Genomic DNA, 20,715 nt, shown 5'->3' with positions numbered 1-20,715 from the left:
TATGAAAATGCGCTACTTTTTCATGTTGAAAGTTTTTTCTAATTTTGAACGGTTTAAAAGTAATTTAGAAAACGATAGAAGTTCCACCGAGTTTGTATTTTCGAGCTAATTTTTTAACCGTACGTCCGAATGCAGCAAATGATATGGCGTTGGAAAGCTTGAGGAAATGCCAAACTTTTTGGTATATATTGTTTCTCCCAATTCCTTACATTTTTAAGTGAATTTTGAAAATGGCTTAAAGCGTATTTTTGCCGTAATTTCTACAAACTTTATCGGAATGGGGCAAATAATATACCGCTGAAAAGCTATGGAAAATGTGAAACTTTTTCATGTTGATGGTGTTCTGTGATTCCTAGCCCTTTTCAAGTAATTTCAAAACGACAAGATCATTTGTTGTGTCTTTATCACGAAACAGATTCTTCGAAAATGCACCGCGTGAAGAACTTGAACTTCTCGGCATGTCTACTTGAACTTCACTCTGTTTTTTCACGTGCATTTTTTTCTTGTAGCTCTCCATCCTCTCACCGGAATTGAGGAAGTGACATACCAATGGAAAGCTGCTGTAAACACGCAACTTTCCCGTGTTGATCATTTTTCATACTCGCCACGATTTTAAAAGTTTTTCATCTTAAATTCATTCAGTGTAGTTGGTGAACTTCCTGCTGTTTTCACATTGAACTTCTATGACATATTTTCGTTTGTAATTTTCTCATCCATTTTATCAGTGTTACATAAATGATATTCTTTTTGTACAGACCTCTCTCACAATATTTTTTTAACTTTCTCCGTCCGAGGACTTGAAATTACACAAATGATATTCCTGCCCTTTTGAAGTAAATTAGAAAATGATGAGATCATGATTTCTGCCTTAATCACGAATGGAAATGCACTACATGAAGTAGTTGAACTTCTTGGGCATGTCTGTTTGAACTTCACTCTGTTTTTGACATACTTTTTTTGCATTGCATGAAGTAGTTGAACTTCTCGGGCATGTCTATTTGAACCTCACTCTGTTTCTCTTTATTGTATTTTTCTTATATGAAATACACACCATGTAGTACGTGAACTTTCGGTTGTTATCACTTTGAACTTCTCTCTGATTTGAGAGAATTATTTTAAAACACAAAAAACAACATATTTTTTATGTATTTTGGACATCTAAATACACGGTGAACCTCTCTCACAAGAATTTTTTGAACTTTGCCTCGCAGAGCACTTGAACTTCTATCAACCATTTTTTCGTTTATGAGTTGTTTTTAAAAGTGCAAAAAATGACATTGTGTTTTTATTTTTTGAACAGGTAAATCCTAGGTTTTAATAAACTCCGAACTTCTATGTTATTTCAATTTGAACTTCACCTTTTTGTATTTTGAGTAAAGAATATTATTCGATTTTTATACGGAAAAAATCGAACATGGAAATACAAGGTAAACAACTCTCATAAGAATTGTTTAACTTCTCCGGACAGAGCACTTGAACTTCTTTCAACAAACCTTTAAAGCTTTTATTTTTTATACTTTTATTCTCACCTGAAATGCATTCCTTGTAGTAGTTGAACTTCTCGTTGTTTTCACCTTGAACTTCTGTCAGATTTTGTGTGTACGTCAAATTACACGCAATTGAAGGCCGGACGTCATTTTTTGCCATTTTAAAACATGTAATTGGAGGTCGGACGCCCGCAATATAAATTCTGAACCGTGCACGGAGCTGCACGTGAACTTCTTGCAACAAATCTGACAATTTTATATACATTGAACTACTCTGTTATTTTAGATTGAACTTCTTGGTTTTATTCTTTTAATAATGAGAAAAATCCGATGTTTTAATATACATCAAACTATTCTATTATTTTAAAATTGAACTTCCTAGTTTTTATTTTTGCTAGCAATTTTTAATAAACATCCAACAATTGTGGTATTTAAACCTGAATGTTTTATTTTATTTTTTAGAACAAATACTTTTTCCTTTTTTAATAAACTTCAGACTTCTCTATTTTTAAATTTTGAACTTCATGGATTTTTTCTGTGTTCCCCTCTTTATTTTAGGATACCCAATGTGTGTGTTTTGTCGTTAGCGGACATTTTGAACTATCCGCGGCAGAGAATATGAACTTCGCATCAACATTTTTTTGTCTTCAAGTAATGCTCATTTTTTGCTTTTAATTCCGAACATCTATGCTCTATTTTTTGTGTAATGCAGAAATAGTAAAAAATAAACTTCATAATTTTATAATCGTCGAATTGCTCTTTTTATTGAAAAACTTCCGTGATAGGATGCCCCTGGGTTTTTTTATGGAGAACTACCCCATGTTTGGTGTCCGAACATTTTTCATTTGTTTTTTCTAAACTTCCTTATCTTTTGGTCTCTAAAATCCCATACATGCAAAAAAAATTATTGTTTTTCAAAGCATACTTCTATTTATTCATTTCAATTTTTCTAACCATCGGATTACTCATTTTTTCTATTTTGAATTTCGTGCATTTACATTTTAAGAATGGGAAAATAAGAAATGTTTTATCTAGGTAGAACTTCATGTGTTTTTAAAAATGAATTTTGTGGGTTATTTTTTCATTAGGGCGACTTATTTATATATTTTTTCCCTGAACTTCTGTATGCTATGTTATTCAAAATGGAAAACATTTTGTATCACGAATACACATGACTTTTCACAGCGAACTTTTGTTAAGTGTTTTCCTATGCGTACTAGTACTTTTTTCCCGTGAATTACTAAAGTCTAAAAAGTGAGTGTTTTTTTGTTTACACCGACTGATGTACAAATATAAATTTTACATGTTTTTTGACACAAGCATGTAATTTTTTGTGAACATAATTTATTTTCTAGCACTGTTTCAATTTGCCATAGTGTCAAATTGTTTTTATAGAAGCAAAGCACCCACACAGACGGGAGTACACACCAGAGGACACACACTACACAAGTCGCGTACACACAAACACACGAGCGCACACACACAAGTCATCACACCCAGTACGCACGCATGCACAAATGTACTAATCCTTTTTAATAGTTACTGTACTTCATAACGTTATTGATTTTGAACTTCTATGGAAGCTGTCTTTGAACGTCTGAATATCTTTTTACAACACCGAGGTTATCAAATAAACATTCAGTTTTCTGAACCCTGAAGTACTACTTCAGTTATAGAACAATTTCTCTCATTCGGTTATCTCAACACTGGCCAACAATGTTCAACCTTGTAATAAATTGCAGAAGCGAGCGTTTCGTGTGGCAATAGCAGGGGGAAAGCTTGCGGCAGGGATTGGCACAAACTATGGGCCCAGTGGGGGTGATGACGCTAGGTGCTGCAGCCTACAGCAGAAACAACAAAATAGGGCAGGTGGCCACAGGCCACAACCACCCCTCGTCAAGAACTTGACCGGCTAAACTAAAATAGTAGAACTTCATTTTTCTCAACCTCTCTAAAATTCAGTACCGAACTTAGTTAAAGTACAAAGCCTGGACTAAAATTTTAGTAGTGCATACATTGAAAAAAGTTCAGAGAAATGCTCAAACGGTGGAGGGAGCGAGCAGGCACACATCCAAGATGACCTTTTATCCGGCACGGAGCTGAACTTGACCAGCTAAAATTTCCTTCGTCCCTGAGGTGGAGGCAACGAGCAGGCACAAGCAGTAGCACATGATGCGTAGACCAGAGGGCCGCAGGGGTGGTCTGTACTGTCCCTCGAGCGGCAGTTGCAAACGTAGACGAGGATGGAGCACGAGTTCGCCTTCTTTCAGGACATCGCCATGTAGAAGTCCTTCGTCAATGTTCCCAGTCCCCTACAACCTAGCTAAAACCAAAAGGATCTTATCCTTCTGAGCAACGAACATGCAATCTCCAACTCATTAGGGCGACTTATTTATATATCTTATCCTTGTGTGCCCAAATCCCAAGATCTACTACTGCTAGCAACTTCGTTTGTAAAATAAAATCAAAACCAAACGTCAGCAGTGTGGCCTCCAGAACGGATTTGGCTGCAGTGCACTGAAAAAGCTCTCTGAATGTGCTAAAAAAATCTCACTGAACCTTGATTCCGTATTACCTCTGAACTGCATCCCAGCTAAAAACTATCGTGCGACTTGCTTCTGCAAAATAGGACGAGCTGGTTCGTCATGGTGGTGACTGAAACACAAGGCTCTATAGAAGCACACAAGAAGAATTAGCACTTCACGGCTTTGATGCATTTGGGAGAAGAAAACTCTTTTTTCCCAATATTTGGAGTACCTGTGAAAACCAACATATCACTACATCCAACTTTTTTGCACCTGCAAATACGTCTGAACTTCAGAAAAGAAAGCCACTTAGAAACAATACATAAACTGGGCATAGTACAGTCGCAGGGAACACCTGAAACCCCCCATCAGAGGCTCGCTGCCGCTGGATCACGCGCGCCCGTGCTGGGGGCGATGGAGTGGCCGTGGACGTGATTCCAGGGAGGAAGGAGGCAGGAGGGATCTCCAGCTGTGCTCGACGGCGCTCCGGTGCTGCACCACCCACCCGACGCGGGGAGGAAGGAGGCAGGGGGTCTCCAGCGGCGGCCACCAGGTGGCGCGTTGTGGTCTCGGGAGGCGACGGCAGTGCGCGGGATCCATGGACAGGCGGCGGCGCGTGGGATCCACGGCCCGTCAGCGGCGCTCAGGATCCAGCGCCTGGCAACAGCACGCAGGGGAAGATGTCGGCGGCGGCACGTTGGAGCCGATCTGGACTGGACCGTGGGGAGGCGCGCTGGCCGAGGGAGGAAGGGGGAGGCTCGCTGGCCGTTGAGATTAGGGGGGAGGCATGCAGCGGCGGGGATGGCGACGACTGGGAATCGGGGAGAGTAGGGAGAGTTGGGGAACGTGGGGTTTCGGGGTGGTTTTTTTCTTTTCTGTTTGGGCTTTTTTCTTTTTTGTTTCGCTGCGGGGCGGGGAGTCCAGGAAGGTCCTCGTCGAGCGCTACATAGGGCCGATCGTGATCAGATGAACTATTCTCATCCCAGGATAAGAATAGTGTTATCTTATATATATATAGTTTCTTTAAAGGAAATTTGCCTTAGAGGTAATAATAAAGTTGTTATTTATATTTTCTTATATCATGATAAATATTTGTTATTCATGCTAGAATTGTGTTAACCGTAAATTTAGTACATGTGTGAATACATAGACAAACAAATTGTCCTTAGTATGCCTCTACTTGACTAGCTTGTTAATCAAAGATGGTTAAGTTTCGTGACCATAGACATGTGTTGTCATTTGATAAACGGGATCACATCATTAGAGAATGATGTGATGGACAAGACCCATCTATTAGCTTAGCATAATGATCATTTAGTTTTATTGTTATTGCTTTCTTCATGACTTATACATGTTCCTCTAACTATGAGATTATGCAACTCCCGAATACCGGAGGAACACCTTGTGTGCTATCAAACGTCGCAACGTAACTGGGTGATTATAAAAATGCTTGCTACGTCTTGAGCTTGCGTTGGTTTTCCCCGAAGGGGAAGGGATGATGCAGCAGAGTAGCGTAAGTATTTCCCTCATTTTTTGAGAACCAAGGTATCAATCCAGTAGGAGCCCACACTCAAGTCCCTCGTACCTGCACAAAGCGATAGCTACTCGCAACCAACGTGATTAAGGGTTGTCAAGCCCTTCACGATCACTTACGAGAGTGAGATCTGATAGATATAATATTTTTGGTATTTTTGGTATAGATATGCAAAGTAAAAAGTAAAGGCAAAGTAAAAAAGCAAAGCAAGATTAAAGTAATGGAGATTGATATGATGAGAATAGACCCGGGGGCCATAGGTTTCACTAGTGGCTTCTCTCAAGAGCATAAGTATTTTATGATGGGTGAACAAATTATTGTTGAGCAATTGACAGAATTGAGCATAGTTATGAGAATATCTAGGCATGATCATGTATATAGGCATCACGTTCGTGACAAGTAGATCGAAACGATTCTGCATCTACTACTATTACTCCACTCATCGACCGCTATCCAGCATGCATCTAGAGTATTAAGTTAAAAACAGAGTAACGCCTTAAGCAAAATGACATGATGTAGAGATATAAATTCATGCAATATGAAATAAACCCCATCTTGTTATCCTCGATGGGAACGATACAATAGTGCCTTGCTGCCCCTTCTGTCACTGGGTAAGGACACCGCAAGATCGAACCCAAAGCTAAACACTTTTCCCATCGCAAGAACTACCAATCTAGTTGGCCAAACCAAACGGATAATTCGAAAAGACTTGCAAAGATAACCAATCATACATAAAAGAATTCAGAGAAGATTCAAATATTATTCATAGATAGACTTGATCATAAACCCACAATTCATCGGTCTCAACAAACATACCGCAAAAAGAAGATTACATCCAATAGATCTCCACAAGAGAGGGGGAGAACTTTGTATTGAGATTCAAAGAGAGAGAAGAAGCCATCTAGCTACTAACTATGGACCCGAAGGTCTGAGATAAACTACTCACACTTCATCGGAGGGGCTATGATGATGTAGAAGCCCTCCGTGATGACGGCCCTCTTCCGGCGGAGCTCCGGAACAGGCCCCAAGATGGGATCTCGTGGATACAGAAAGTTGTGGCGGTGGAATTAGGTTTTTGGCTCCTCGTCTGATCGTTTGGCGGTACGTGTGTATATATAGGAGGAAGAAGTACACCGGAGGAGCAACGAGGGGCCCACGAGGCAGGGGGGCGCGCCCTAGGGGGACGCGCCCCCACCCTCGTGACCGCCTATTTTGTTCCTTGGAGCAGGGTCCAAGTCTCCTGGATCACGTTCGGTGAGAAAATCACGTTCCCGAAGATTTTATTCCGTTTGGACTCCGTTTGATATTCCGTTTGTCCGAAATACTGAAATAGGTAAAAAAACAGCAATTCTGGGCTGGGCCTCCGATTAATAGGTTAGTCCCAAAAATAATATAAAAGTGGAAAATAAAGCCCAATATAGTCCAAAACAATAGATAATATAGTATGGAGCAATCAAAAATTATAGATACGTTGGAGACGTATCAGTGCTCTATAGGTGTCCCCGATGGTGTTTGTTGAGTTGGCATAGATCAAGATTAGGATTTGTCACTCCGTGTATCGGAGAGGTATCTTTGGGCCCTCTCAGTAATGCTCATCACTATAAGCCTTGCAAGCAATGTGACTAATGAGTTAGTTGCGGGATGATGCATTACGAAACGAGTAAAGAGACTTGCTGGTAACGAGATTGAACCAGGTATGATGATACCGATGATCGAATCTCGGGCAAGTAACATACCGATGACAAAGGGAACAACGTATGTTGTTATGCGGTTTGACCGATAAAGATCTTCGTAGAATATGTAGGAGCCAATATGAGCATCCAGGTTCCGCTATTGGTTATTGACCGGAGATGTGTCTCGGATATGTCTACATAGTTCTCGAACCCCCAGGGTCCGCACACTTAACGTTCAATGACGATTTGTATTATGAGTTATGTGATTTGATGACCGAAGATTGTTCGGAGTCCCGGATGAGATCACGGACATGACGAGGAGTCTTGAAATGGTCAAGATATAAAGATCACGGACATGTTGGGGAACGTTGCGGAAAACAAAAAAAATTCCTACGTTTTCACCAAGATCCATCTATGAGTTCATCTAGCAACGAGTGATCGGATGCATCTACATACCTTTGTAGATCGCGAGCGGAAGCGTTCAAAGAACAGAGATGAGGGAGTCGTACTCGTCGTGATCCAAATCACCGGAGATCCTTGCGCCGAAAGGACGGCACCTCCGCGTTCAACACACATACGGTCAGCGTGACGTCTCCTCCTTCTTGATCCAGCAAGGGGGAAGGAGAGGTTGATGAAGATCCAGTAGCACTACGGCGTGGTGGTGGATGCAGCAGTCACCGCAGCAGGGCTTCGCCGTTCTTCTGTGAGAGGGAGAGGTGTAGCAGGGGAGAGGGAGGCGCCAAGACTTCAGGGTGCGGCTGCCCTCTCTCCCCCCATTTATATAGGCCCCCTAGGGGGGTGCGCCAGCCCTAGGAGATGGGATCTCCTAGGGGGGCGGTGGTCAAGGGGGATGAGTGCCCCCAAGGCAAGTGGAGGCGCCCCCTCCCCTAGGGTTCCCAACCCTAGGCGCATGGGGGGCCCAAGGGGGGGGCACCAGCCCACTATGGGCGGGTTCCCTCCCCACTTCAGCCCATGGGGCCCTCCGGGATGGGTGGCCCCACCTGGTGGACCCCCGGGACCCTTCCGGTGGTCCCGGTACAATACCGGTGACCCCGAAACTTTCCCGATGGCCGAAATAACACTTCCTATATATAATTCTTCACCTCCGGACCATTCCATAACTTCTTGTGACTTCCAGGATCTCATCCGGGACTCCGAACAACTTTCGGATTACTGCATACTCATATCTATACAACCCTAGCGTCACCGAACCTTAAGTGTGTAGACCCTACGGGTTCGGGAGACATGTAGACATGACCGAGACGACTCTCTGGTCAATAACCAACAGCAGGATCTGGATACCCATGTTGGCTCCCACATGCTCCTCGATGATCTCATCGGATGAACCACGATGTCGAGGATTCAAGCAACCCCGTATACAATTCCCTTTGTCAATCGGTATTTTACTTGCCCGAGATTCGATGTCGGTATCCCAATACCTCGTTCAATCTCGTTACCGGCAAATCACTTTACTCGTACCGTAATGCATGATCTCGTGACCAGACACTTGGTCACCTTGAGCTCATTATGATGATGCATTACCGAGTGGGCCCAGAGATACCTCTCTGTCATATGGAGTGACAAATCCCAGTCTTGATCCGTGTCAACCCAACAGATACTTTCGGAGATACCCGTGGTATACCTTTATAGTCACCCAGTTACGTTGTGACGTTTGGTACACCCAAAGCACTCCTACGGTATCCGGGAGTTACACGATCTCATGGTCTAAGGAAAAGATACTTGACATTGGAAACACTCTAGCAAACGAACTATACGATCTTGTGCTATGTTTAGGATTGGGTCTTGTCCATCACATCATTCTCCTAATGATGTGATCCCGTTATCAGTGACATCCAATGTCCATAGTCAGGAAACCATGACTATCTGTTGATCAACGAGCTAGTCAACTAGAGGCTTACTAGGGACATGTTTGGTGTCTATGTATTCACACATGTATTATGATTTCCGGATAACACAATTATAGCATGAATAAAAGACAATTATCATGAACAAGGAAATATAATAATAATCCTTTTATTATTGCCTCTAGGGCATATTTCCAATAGTCTCCCACTTGCACTAGAGTCAATAATCTAGTTACATTGTGATGAATCGAACACCCATGGAATTCTAGTGTTGATCATGTTTTGCTCTAGGGAGAGGTTTAGTCAACGGATCTGCTACATTCAGGTCCGTATGTACTTTACAAATATCTATGTCTCCATCTTGAACATTTTCACGAATGGAGTTGAAGCGACGCTTGATGTGCCTGGTCTTCTTGTGAAACCCGGGCTCCTTGGCAAGTGCAATAGCTCCAGTGTTGTCACAGAAGAGTTTGATTGGCCCCGACGCATTGGGTATGACTCCTAGGTCGGTGATGAACTCCTTCACCCAAATTGCTTCATGCGCTGCCTCCGAGGTTGCCATGTACTCCGCTTCACATGTAGATCCCGCCACGACGCTCTGCTTGCAACTGCACCAGCTTACTGCCCCACCATTCAAAATATACACGTATCCGGTTTGTGACTTAGAGTCATCTAGATCTGTGTCGAAGCTAGCGTCGACGTAACCCTTTACGGCGAGCTCTTCGTCACCTCCATAAACGAGAAACATTTCCTTAGTCCTTTTCAGGTACTTCAGGATATTCTTGACCGTTGTCCAGTGTTCCTTGCCAGGATTACTTTGGTACCTACCTACCAAACTTATGGCAAGGTTTACATCAGGTCTGGTACACAGCATGGCATACATAATAGACCCTATGGCTGAGGCATAGGGGATGACACTCATCTCTTCTATATCTTCTGCCGTGGTCGGACATTGAGCTGAGCTCAATTTCATACCTTGCAACACAGGCAAGAACCCTTGTTAGACTGATCCATATTGATCTTCTTCAATATCTTATCAAGGTATGTGCTTTGTGAAAGACCTATGAGGCGTCTTGATCTATCTCTATAGATCTTGATGCCTAATATATAAGCAGCTTCTCCAAGGTCCTTCATTGAAAAACTCTTATTCAAGTAGGCCTTAATGTTGTCCAAAAGCACTATATCATTTCCCATCAAAAGTATGTCATCTACATATAATATGAGAAATGCTACAGAGCTCCCACTCACTTTCTTGTAAACGCAGGCTTCTCCATAAGTCTGCATAAACCCAAACGCTTTGATCATCTCATCAAAGTGAATGTTCCAACTCCGAGATGCTTGCACCAACCCATAAATCGAGCGTTGGAGCTTGCACACCTTGTCAGCATTCTTAGGATCGACAAAACCTTCCGGCTGCATCATATACAATTCTTCCTTAAGGAAACCATTAAGGAATGCCGTTTTGACGTCCATTTTCCATATCTCATAATCATAGAATGCAGAAATTGCTAACATGATTCGGACGGACTTCAGCTTCGCTACGGGTGAGAAAGTCTCATCATAGTCAACCCCTTGAACTTGTCGATAACCCTTAGCGATAAGCCGAGCTTTATAGATGGTCACATTTCCATCCGCGTCTGTCTTCTTCTTAAAGATCCATTTATTTTCTATGGCTCGCCGCTCAACGGGAAAGTCAGTCAAAGTCCATACTTCGTTTTCATACATGGATCCTATCTCGAATTTCATGGCTTCCAGCCATTTGTCGAAATCCGGTCCCGCCATCGCTTCTTCATATTTCGAAGGTTCACCGATGTCTAACAACATGATTTCCAAGACAGGGTTGCCGTACCACTCTGGTGCGGAACGTGTCCTTGTGGACCTACGAAGTTCAGTAGCAACTTGATCTGAAGTTTCATGATCATCATCATTAACTTCCTCTCTAGTCGGTGCAGGCACCTCAGGAACATTTTCTTGAGTCGCGCCACTTTCCGGTTCAAGAGGTAATACTTCATCAAGTTCTACTTTCCTCCCACTTACTTCTTTCGAGAGAAACTCTTTCTCTAGAAAGGATCCATTCTTGGCAACAAAGATCTTGCCTTCGGATCTGAGGTAGAAGGTATACCCAATAGTTTCTTTAGGGTATCCTATGAAGACGCATTTTTCCGACTTGGGTTCGAGCTTTTCAGGTTGAAGTTTCTTGACATAAGCATCGCATCCCCAAACTTTTAGAAACGACAGCTTAGGTTTCTTCCCAAACCATAATTCATACGGTGTTGTCTCAACGGATTTCGACGGAGCCCTATTTAAAGTGAATGTGGCAGTCTCTAAAGCATAGCCCCAAAATGATAGCGGTAAATCGGTAAGAGACATCATAGATCGCACCATATCTAATAGAGTGCGATTACGACATTCGGACACACCATTATGCTAAGGTGTTCCAGGCGGCGTGAGTTGTGAAACTATTCCACATTTTCTGAAGTGTGTGCCAAATTCGTGACTCAAGTATTCTCCCCCATGATCTGATCGCAAGAACTTGATTTTCCTGTCACGTTGATTCTCAACCTCACTCTGAAATTCCTTGAACTTTTCAAAGGTCTCAGACTTGTGTTTCATCAAATAGACATACCCATATCTACTCAAGTCATCAGTGAGGGTGAGAACATAACGATAGCCACCGCGAGCCTCAACACTCATTGGACCGCACACATCAGTATGTATGATTTCCAATAAGTTGGTTGCTCGCTCCATTGTTCCTGAGAACGGAGTCTTGGTCATTTTACCCATGAGGCATGGTTCGCACGTGTCAAATTATTCGTAATCAAGAGACTCTAAAAGTCCATCTGCATGGAGCTTCTTCATGCGTTTGACACCTATGTGACCAAGGCGGCAGTGCCGCAAGTATGTGGGACTATCATTATCAACCTTACATCTTTTGGCATTCACACTATGAATATGTGTAACATTACGCTCGAGATTCATTAAGAAAAAACCATTCACCATCGGAGCATGACCATAAAACATATCTCTTATATAAATAGAACAACCATTATTCTCGGATTTAAATGAGTAGCCATCTCGAATTAAACGAGATCCTGATACAATGTTCATGCTGAAAGCTGGCACTAAATAACAATTATTGAGGTTTAAAACTAATCCCGTGGGTAAATGTAGAGGTACCGTGCCGACGGCGATCACATCGACCTTGGAACCATTCCCGAGGCGCATCGTCACCTCGTCCTTCGCCAGTCTCCGCTTATTCCGCAGCTCCTGCTTTGAGTTACAAATGTGAGCAACTGCACCGGTATCAAATACCCAGGAGCTACTACGAGTACTGCTAAGGTACACATCAATTACATGTATATCACATATACCTTTCGTGATGCCGGCCTTCTTGTCCGCTAAGTATTTGGGGCAGTTTCGCTTCCAGTGACCACTTCCCTTGCAATAAAAGCACTCAGTCTCGGGCTTGGGTCCATTCTTTGGCTTCTTCCCGGCAGCTTTCTTACCGGGCGCGGCAACTCCCTTGCCGTCCTTCTTGAAGTTCTTCTTACCCTTGCCTTTCTTGAACTTAGTGGTTTTATTCACCATCAACACTTGATGTTCCTTTTTGACTTCTACCTCTGCTGATTTCAGCATTGCAAATACTTTAGGAATGGTCTTTTCCATCCCCTGCATATTGAAGTTCATCACAAAGCTCTTGTAGCTCGGTGGAAGCGACTGAAGGATTCTGTCAATGACCGCGTCATCCGGGAGATTAACTCCCAGCTGAGTCAAACGGTTATGTAACCCAGACATAGTGAGTATGTGCTCACTGACAGAACTGTTTTCCTCAATCTTACAGCTGAAGAACTTGTCGGAGACTTCATATCTCTCGACCCGGGCATGAGCTTGAAAAACCATTTTCAGCTCTTCGAACATCTCATATGCTCCGTGTCTCTCAAAACGCTTTTGGAGCCCCGGCTCTAAGCTGTAAAGCATGCCGCACTGAATGAGGGAGTAATCATCGGTACGTGTTTGCCAAGCATTCATAACATCTTGTTCTGCAGGGAGAGAAGGTGCTTCACCTAGCGGTGCTTGTAGGACATAATCTTTCTTGGCAGCTATGAGGATGATCCTCAGGTTCCGGACCCAGTCCGTATAGTTGCTGCCATCGTCTTTCTGCTTGGTTTTCTCTAGGAACGTGTTGAAGTTGAGGACAACATTGGCCATTTGATCTACAATACATGTTGTAAAGATTTTAGACTAAGTTCATGATAATTAAGTTCATCTAATCAAATTATTCAATGAACTCCCACTCAGATAGACATCCCTCCAGTCATCTAAGTATAACATGATCCGAGTTAACTAGGCCGTGTTCGATCATCACGTGAGACAGAGTAGTCAACATCGGTGAACATCTTCATGTTGATCATATCTTCTATACGACTCATGCTCGACCTTTCGGTCTTCTGTATTTCGAGGCCATGTCTGTACATGCTAGGCTCGTCAAGTCAACCTAAGTGTTGGCATGTGTAAATCTGTCTTACACCCGTTGTATGTGAACGTTGGAATCTATCACACCTGATCATCACGTGGTGCTTCGAAACAATGAACTGTCGCAACGGTGCACAGTTAGGGGGAACACTTTCTTGAAATTATTATGAGGGATCATCTTATTTACTACCGTCGTTCTAAGTAAACAAGATGCAAAAACATGATAAACATCACATGCAATCAAATAATAGTGACATGATATGGCCAGTATCATATAGCTTCCTTTGATCTCCATCTTGGGGCTCCATGATCATCTTGTCACCGGCATGACACCATGATCTCCATCATCGTGTCTCCATGAAGTTGCTCGCCAACTATTACTTCTACTACTATGGCTAACACGTTTAGCAATAAAGTAAAGTAATTTACATGGCGTTTCTCAATGACACGCAGGTCATACAAAAAATAAAGACAACTCCTGTGGCTCCTGCCGGTTGTCATACTCATCGACATGCAAGTCGTGATTCCTATTACAAGAACATGATCTCATACATCACATATATATCATTCATCATTCATCACAACTTTGGCCATATCACATCACAGAACACTTGCTGCAAAAACAAGTTAGACGTCCTCTAATTGTTGTTGCAAGTTTTACGTGGCTGCAAGAGGGTTCTAGCAAGAACGTTTTCTTACCTACGTTAAAGCCACAACGTGATTTGTCAACTTCTATTTACCCTTCATAAGGACCCTTTTCGTCGAATCCGCTCGAACTAAAGTGGGAGAGACAGACACCCGCCAGCCACTTTATGCAACTAGTGCATGTCAGTCGGTGGAACCGGTCTCACGTAAGCATACGTGTAAGGTTGGTCCGGCCCGCTTCATCCCACAATACCGCTGAAGCAAAATAAGACTAGTAGCGGCAAGAAAGTTGACAACATCTACGCCCACAACAAATTGTGTTCTACTCGTGCAAAGAGAACTACGCATAGACCTAGCTCTGATACCACTGTTGGGGAACGTTGCAGAAAACAAAAAAAATTCCTATGTTTTCACCAAGATCCATCTATGAGTTCATCTAGCAATGAGTGATCGGATGCATCTACATACCTTTTTAGATCGCGAGCGGAAGCGTTCAAAGAACGGGGATGAGGGAGTCATACTCGTCGTGATCCAAATCACCGGAGATCCTAGCGCCGAACAGACGGCACCTCCGCGTTCAACACACGTACGGTCAGCGTGACGTCTCCTCCTTCTTGATCCAGCAAGGGGGAAGGAGAGGTTGATGAAGATCCAGCAGCACGACGGTGTGGTGGTGGATGCAACAGTCACCGTAGTAGGGCTTCGCCATTCTTCTGCGAGAGGGAGAGGTGTAGCAGGGGAGAGGGAGGCGCCAAGACTTCAGGGTGCGGCTGCCCTCCCTCCCCCCTTTTATATAGGCCCCCTAGGGGGGTGCGCCAGCCCTAGGAGATGGGATCTCCTAGGGGGGCGGCGGCCAAGGGGGAGGAGTGCCCCCCAAGGCAAGTGGAGGCGCCCCCTCCCCTAGGGTTCCCAACCCTAGGCGCATGGGGGCCCCAAGGGGGGGGGGCGCACCAGCCCACTATGGGCTGGTTCCCTCCCCACTTCAGCCCATGGGGCCCTCCGGGATGGGTGGCCCCACCCGGTGGACCCCTGGGACCCTTCCGGTGGTCCCGGTACAATACCGGTGACGCCGAAACTTTCCCAATGGCCGAAATAACACTTCCTATATATAATTCTTCACCTCCGGACCATTCCGGAACTTCTCGCGACATCCAGGATCTCATCCGGGACTCTGAACAACTTTCGGATTACTGCATACTCATATCTATACAACCCTAGCGTCACCGAACCTTAAGTGTGTAGACCCTACGGGTTCGGGAGACATGTAGACATGACCGAGACGACTCTCCGGTCAATAACCAACAATGGGATCTGGATACCCATGTTGGCTCCCACATGCTCCTCGATGATCTCATCGGATGAACCACGATGTCGAGGATTCAAGCAACCCCGTATACAATTCCCTTTGTCAATCGGTATTTTACTTGCCCGAGATTCGATCATCGGTATCCCAATACCTCGTTCAATCTCGTTACTGGCAAGTCACTTTACTCGTACCGTATTGCATGATCCTGTGACCAGACACTTGGTCACTTTGAGCTCATTATGATGATGCATTACTGAGTGGGCCCAGAGATACCTCTCCGTCATATGGAGTGACAAATCCCAGTCTTGATCCGTGTCAACCCAACAGATACTTTCGGAGATACCCGTGGTATACCTTTATAGTCACCCAGTTATGTTGTGACGTTTGGTACACCCAAAGTACTCCTACGGTATCCGGGAGTTACACGATCTCATGGTCTAAGGAAAAGATACTTGACATTGGAAAAACTCTAGCAAACGAACTATACGATCTTGTGCTATGTTTAGGATTGGGTCTTGTCCATCACATCATTCTCCTAATGATGTGATCCCGTTATCAGTGACATCCAATGTCCATAGTCAGGAAACCATGACTATCTGTTGATCAACGAGCTAGTCAACTAGAGGCTTACTAGGGACATGTTTGGTGTCTATGTATTCACACATGTATTACGATTTCCGGATAACACAACTATAGCATGAATAAAAGACAATTATCATGAACAAGGAAATATAATAATAATCCTTTTATTATTGCCTCTAGGGCATATTTCCAACAGGACATGTATTGTGTTCAAAGACCGAGGGGCCCACGAGGCAGGGGGTGCACCCTAGGGGGGGCACCCTCGTGACTGCCTCTTTTGTTCCTTGAAGCAGGGTCCAAGTCTCTTGGATCACGTTCCATGAGAAAATCACGTTCCCGAAGATTTTATTCCGTTTGGACTCCGTTTGATATTCCGTTTATCCGAAACACTGAAATAGGCAAAAAAACAGCAATTCTGGGCTGGGCCTCCAGTTAATAGGTTAGTCCCAAAAATAATATAAAAGTGGAAAATAAAGCCCAATATAGTCCAAAACAGTAGATAATATAGCATGGAGCAATCAAAAATTATAGATACGTTGGAGACGTATCAGGCACCCCCAAGCTTAATTCCTGCTCGTCCTCGAGTAGGTAAATGATAAAAAGAGAATTTTTGATGCGGAGTGCTACTTGGCATAATTTCAATGCAAATCTTCTTAATTGTGGTATGAATATTCAGATTAGAAAGATTCAAGACAAAAGTTTATATTGACATAAAAAATAATAATACTTCAAGCATACTAATAAAGCAATTATGTCTTCTCAAAATAACATGGCAAAAGAAAGTTATTCCTACAAAATCATATAGTATGGCTATTCTCCATATTCACAACACAAAGTGTTTAAATCATGCACAACCCCGATGACAAGCCAAGCAATTGTTTCATACCCTAACTTTTTCAAAAAAAATTCAATCTTCACGCAATACATGAGCGTGAGCCATGGATATAGCACTATAGGTGGAATAGAATGGTGGTTGTGGAGAAGACAAAAAGGAGAAGATAGTCTCACAACAACTAGGCATATCAATGGGCTATGGAGATTCCCATCAATAGATATCAATGTGAGTGAGTAGGGATTGCCATGCAATGGATGCACTAGAGCTATAAATGTATGAAAGCTCAACAAAAGAAACTAGTGGGTGTGCATCCAACTTGCTTGCTCACGAAGACCTAGGGCAATTTGAGGAAGCCCATTATTGGAATATACAAGCCAAGTCCTATAATGTAAAATTCCCACTAGTATATGAAAGTGACAACATGAGAGACTCTCTACTATGAAGATCATGGTGCTACTTTGAAGCACAAGTGTGGTAAAAGGATAGTAACATTGTCCCTTCTCTCTTTTTCTCTCATCATTTTTTTATTTGGGCCTTTTCTCTTTTTTTATGGCCTCCCCTTTTTTATTTGGGCTTCTTTGGCCTCTTTTTTTATTTTATTTTTCGTCCGGAGTCTCGTCCCGACTTATGGGGGAATCATAGTCTCCATCATTCTTTCCTCACTGGGACAATGCTCTAATAATGATGATCATCACACTTTTATTTTTCTTATAACTCAACAATTACAACTCGATACTTAGATAGAACAAAATATGACTCTATGTGAATGCATCCGGCGATGTACCCAGATATGCAATATGACAATGATGGAGTGTGTCATGATAAACGGAACGGTGGAAAGTTGCATGGCAATATATCTCGGAATGGCTATGGAAATGCCATAATAGGTAGGTATGGTGGCTGTTTTGAGGAAGGCATATGGTAGGTGTATGATACCGGCAAAAGGTGCACGGTATTAGAGAGGCTAGCAAAGGTGGAAGGGTGAGAGTGCGTATAATCCATGAACTCAACATTAGTCATAAAGAACTCATATACTTATTGCAAAAATCTAGAAGTTATCAAAGCAAAGTATTACGCGCATGCTCCTAGAGGGATAGATTGGTAGGAAAAGACCATCGCTCGTCCCCGACCGCCACTCATAAGGAAGACAATCAATAAACAAATCATGCTCCGACTTCGTTACATAACGGTTCACCATACGTGCATGCTACGGGAATCACACACTCTAACACAAGTATCTTTAAATTCACAACTACTCAACTATCATGACTTTAATATTATCACCTCCATATCTCAAAACAATTATCATGCTTCAATCTTTTCTTAGTATTCAACACACTCAAAAGAAAGTTTCACAAATCTTGAATACCAAGCATATTATTATTAAGCAAATTACCATGCTATTAAGAGACTCTCAAAATAATTTAAGTGAAGCATGAGAGATCAATAGTTTCTTTAAAACGAATCCACCACCGTGCTCTAAAAGTTCTAAGTGAAGCACATAGAGCATAATTATAACGCTCAAAAGATATAAGTGAAGCACATAGAGCAAAATTACTTAGCTCAAAAGATATAAGTGAAGCACATAGAGCAAAACTACATAGCTCAAAAAGATATAAGTGAAGCACATAGAGTATTCTATCAAATTTTAATTCGTGTATGGCTCTCTCAAAAGGTGTGTACAGCAAGGATGATTATGGCATACTAAGACACAAAGACAGAAATAGTACAAGACGCTCCAAGCAAAACACATATCATGTTGGTGAATAAAAATATAGCTCCAAGTAAATTACCGATGGAGGTGGACGAAAGAGGGGATGCCTTCCGGGGAATCCCCAAGCTTTGACTTCTTGGTGTTCTTGTATTATCTTGGGGGTGCCATGGGCATCCCCAAGCTTAGGCTCTTGCCACTTCTTGTTCCATGATCCATCAAAAGAATTCACCCAAAACTTGAAAACTTCACAACACAAAACTCAAAATAGAAAACTCGTGAGCTCCGTTAGCGAAAGAAAACAAAAGACCACTTCAAGGTACTGTAATGAACTCATTCTTTATTTATATTGGTGTTAAACCTACTGTATTCCAACTTCTCTATGGATTATAAACTAATTTACTAGCCATATATTCATCATAATAAGCAAATAACACACGAAAAATAGAATCTGTCAAAAACAGAACAGTCTGTAGTAATCTGTAGCTAGCGCAAGATCTGGAACCCCAAAAATTCTAAAATAAATTGCTGGACGTGAGTAATTTATCTATTAATCTCTGCAAAAATAATTAACTAAATAGCACTCTTCAAATAAAAATTACAGCAGTTCTCGTGAGCGCTAAAGTTTCTATTTTTTTACAGCAAGTTCAACAAGACTTTCCCCAAGTCTTCCCAACGGTTCTACTTGGCACAAACACTAATTAAACACAAAAAACACAACCAAAACAGAGGCTAAATAATTTATTTATTACTAAATAGGAGCAAAAATCAAGGAATAAAAATAAAATTGGGTTGCCTCCCAACAAGCGCTATCGTTTAACGCCCCTAGCTAGGCATAAAAGCGAGGATAGATCTAGGTATTGCCATAATAGTAAGATAGGTTATTAAAACTCATTTCATATTCTCTACGTTCGGCAGCAATTTTTCTTTGGGTCAAGCAAAAGTAATCAAAAGGACTAAATTTAACGGGACAAAAGTCCCCAAGATCAACCTTGGGAGGTATAGGTTCCTCCTTTGGTCCTTCATAATGCACAACCAATTCATCACTATAAGCATTCTTTTGACAGAACTTTGTAAGCCTATATTCAAGAGAATATCCTAGCTCATTATTTTGAATAGCCAAATCATCATTAAGTTCAGAAATTCTATCAACTAAAACATTGGTAGGAACCCTTCTTCTAAGATTTTCATTGAAAGCAACATAATCTAGAGATTGAAAACACATTATTTCTTCTTGATCAAAGATGATAGCCTCTATGGGAGGACGGCAAGAGTCCACCCTATAATGTGCAAAGATTTCTTTGGCTTCTCTTATTATGAATCTAAACTCATGAGCCAAAAATATAGTAGCGGCACACTTAACAGAAGAATGCTCAATATTAGAAAATTCCAGAAAAATCCTTTGTATGGAAGGATGCATGTGCATGAATTGTCTTTCAAGTTCAACTACAAGCATGGCAATAGCGTCCACAAGACTACTAGTTCTGTGAAGGATAGAACTACGCATAGAAGGTAAAGCACCGACACAAGTAAAGAAATCTTGAATAACTCCTTTTCCATGATATTGTTATCGCCCATATTGGCGATAACTTCCCCAATTTCAGACATAACGACAAGCAAGCAAACTAGCACACAAGCGAACGGGCAAAAGAGGAAAATAGAGAGAGAGGATAGAGAGAGAGGGCGAATAAAACGACAAGGGTGAATTGGGGGGAGAGTAAAACAAGAGGCAAATGGCAAATAATGTAATGCAAGAGATAGGGATTGTGATGGGTACTTGGTATGTTGACTTTTTGTGTAGACTCCCCGGCAACGGCGCCAGAAATCCTTCTTGCTATGTCTTGAGCTTGCGTTGGTTTTCCCCAAAGAGGAAGGGATGATGCAGCAGAGTAGCATAAGTATTTCCCTCAGTTTTTGAGAACCAAGGTATCAATCCAGTAGGAGCCCACGCTCAAGTCCCTCGTACTTGCACAAAGCGATAGCTACTCGCAACCAACGCGATTAGGGGTTGTCAAGCCCTTCACGGTCACTTACGAGAGTGAGATATGATAGATATAATATTTTTGGTATTTTTGGTAT

General features: G+C 42.4%; 1 long non-coding RNA gene across 1 annotated transcript; it reads right to left on the bottom strand.

Annotated features, from left to right (window-relative positions):
• Positions 1 to 4,139: 4,139 nt before the first annotated feature.
• Positions 4,140 to 4,843, bottom strand: LOC119288713. The gene is made up of 2 exons (XR_005141259.1): positions 4,368 to 4,843; positions 4,140 to 4,285 (listed from the first exon to the last, which is right to left on the bottom strand). It is a non-coding gene; the product is annotated as an uncharacterized LOC119288713 (long non-coding RNA).
• Positions 4,844 to 20,715: the final 15,872 nt, after the last annotated feature.

Source organism: Triticum dicoccoides, chromosome 4A (assembly GCF_002162155.2).
Source record: "Triticum dicoccoides isolate Atlit2015 ecotype Zavitan chromosome 4A, WEW_v2.0, whole genome shotgun sequence".
NCBI classification, from domain to species: Eukaryota; Viridiplantae; Streptophyta; class Magnoliopsida; order Poales; family Poaceae; genus Triticum; species Triticum dicoccoides.
This window is presented reverse-complemented; position numbering and strand designations above follow the sequence as displayed.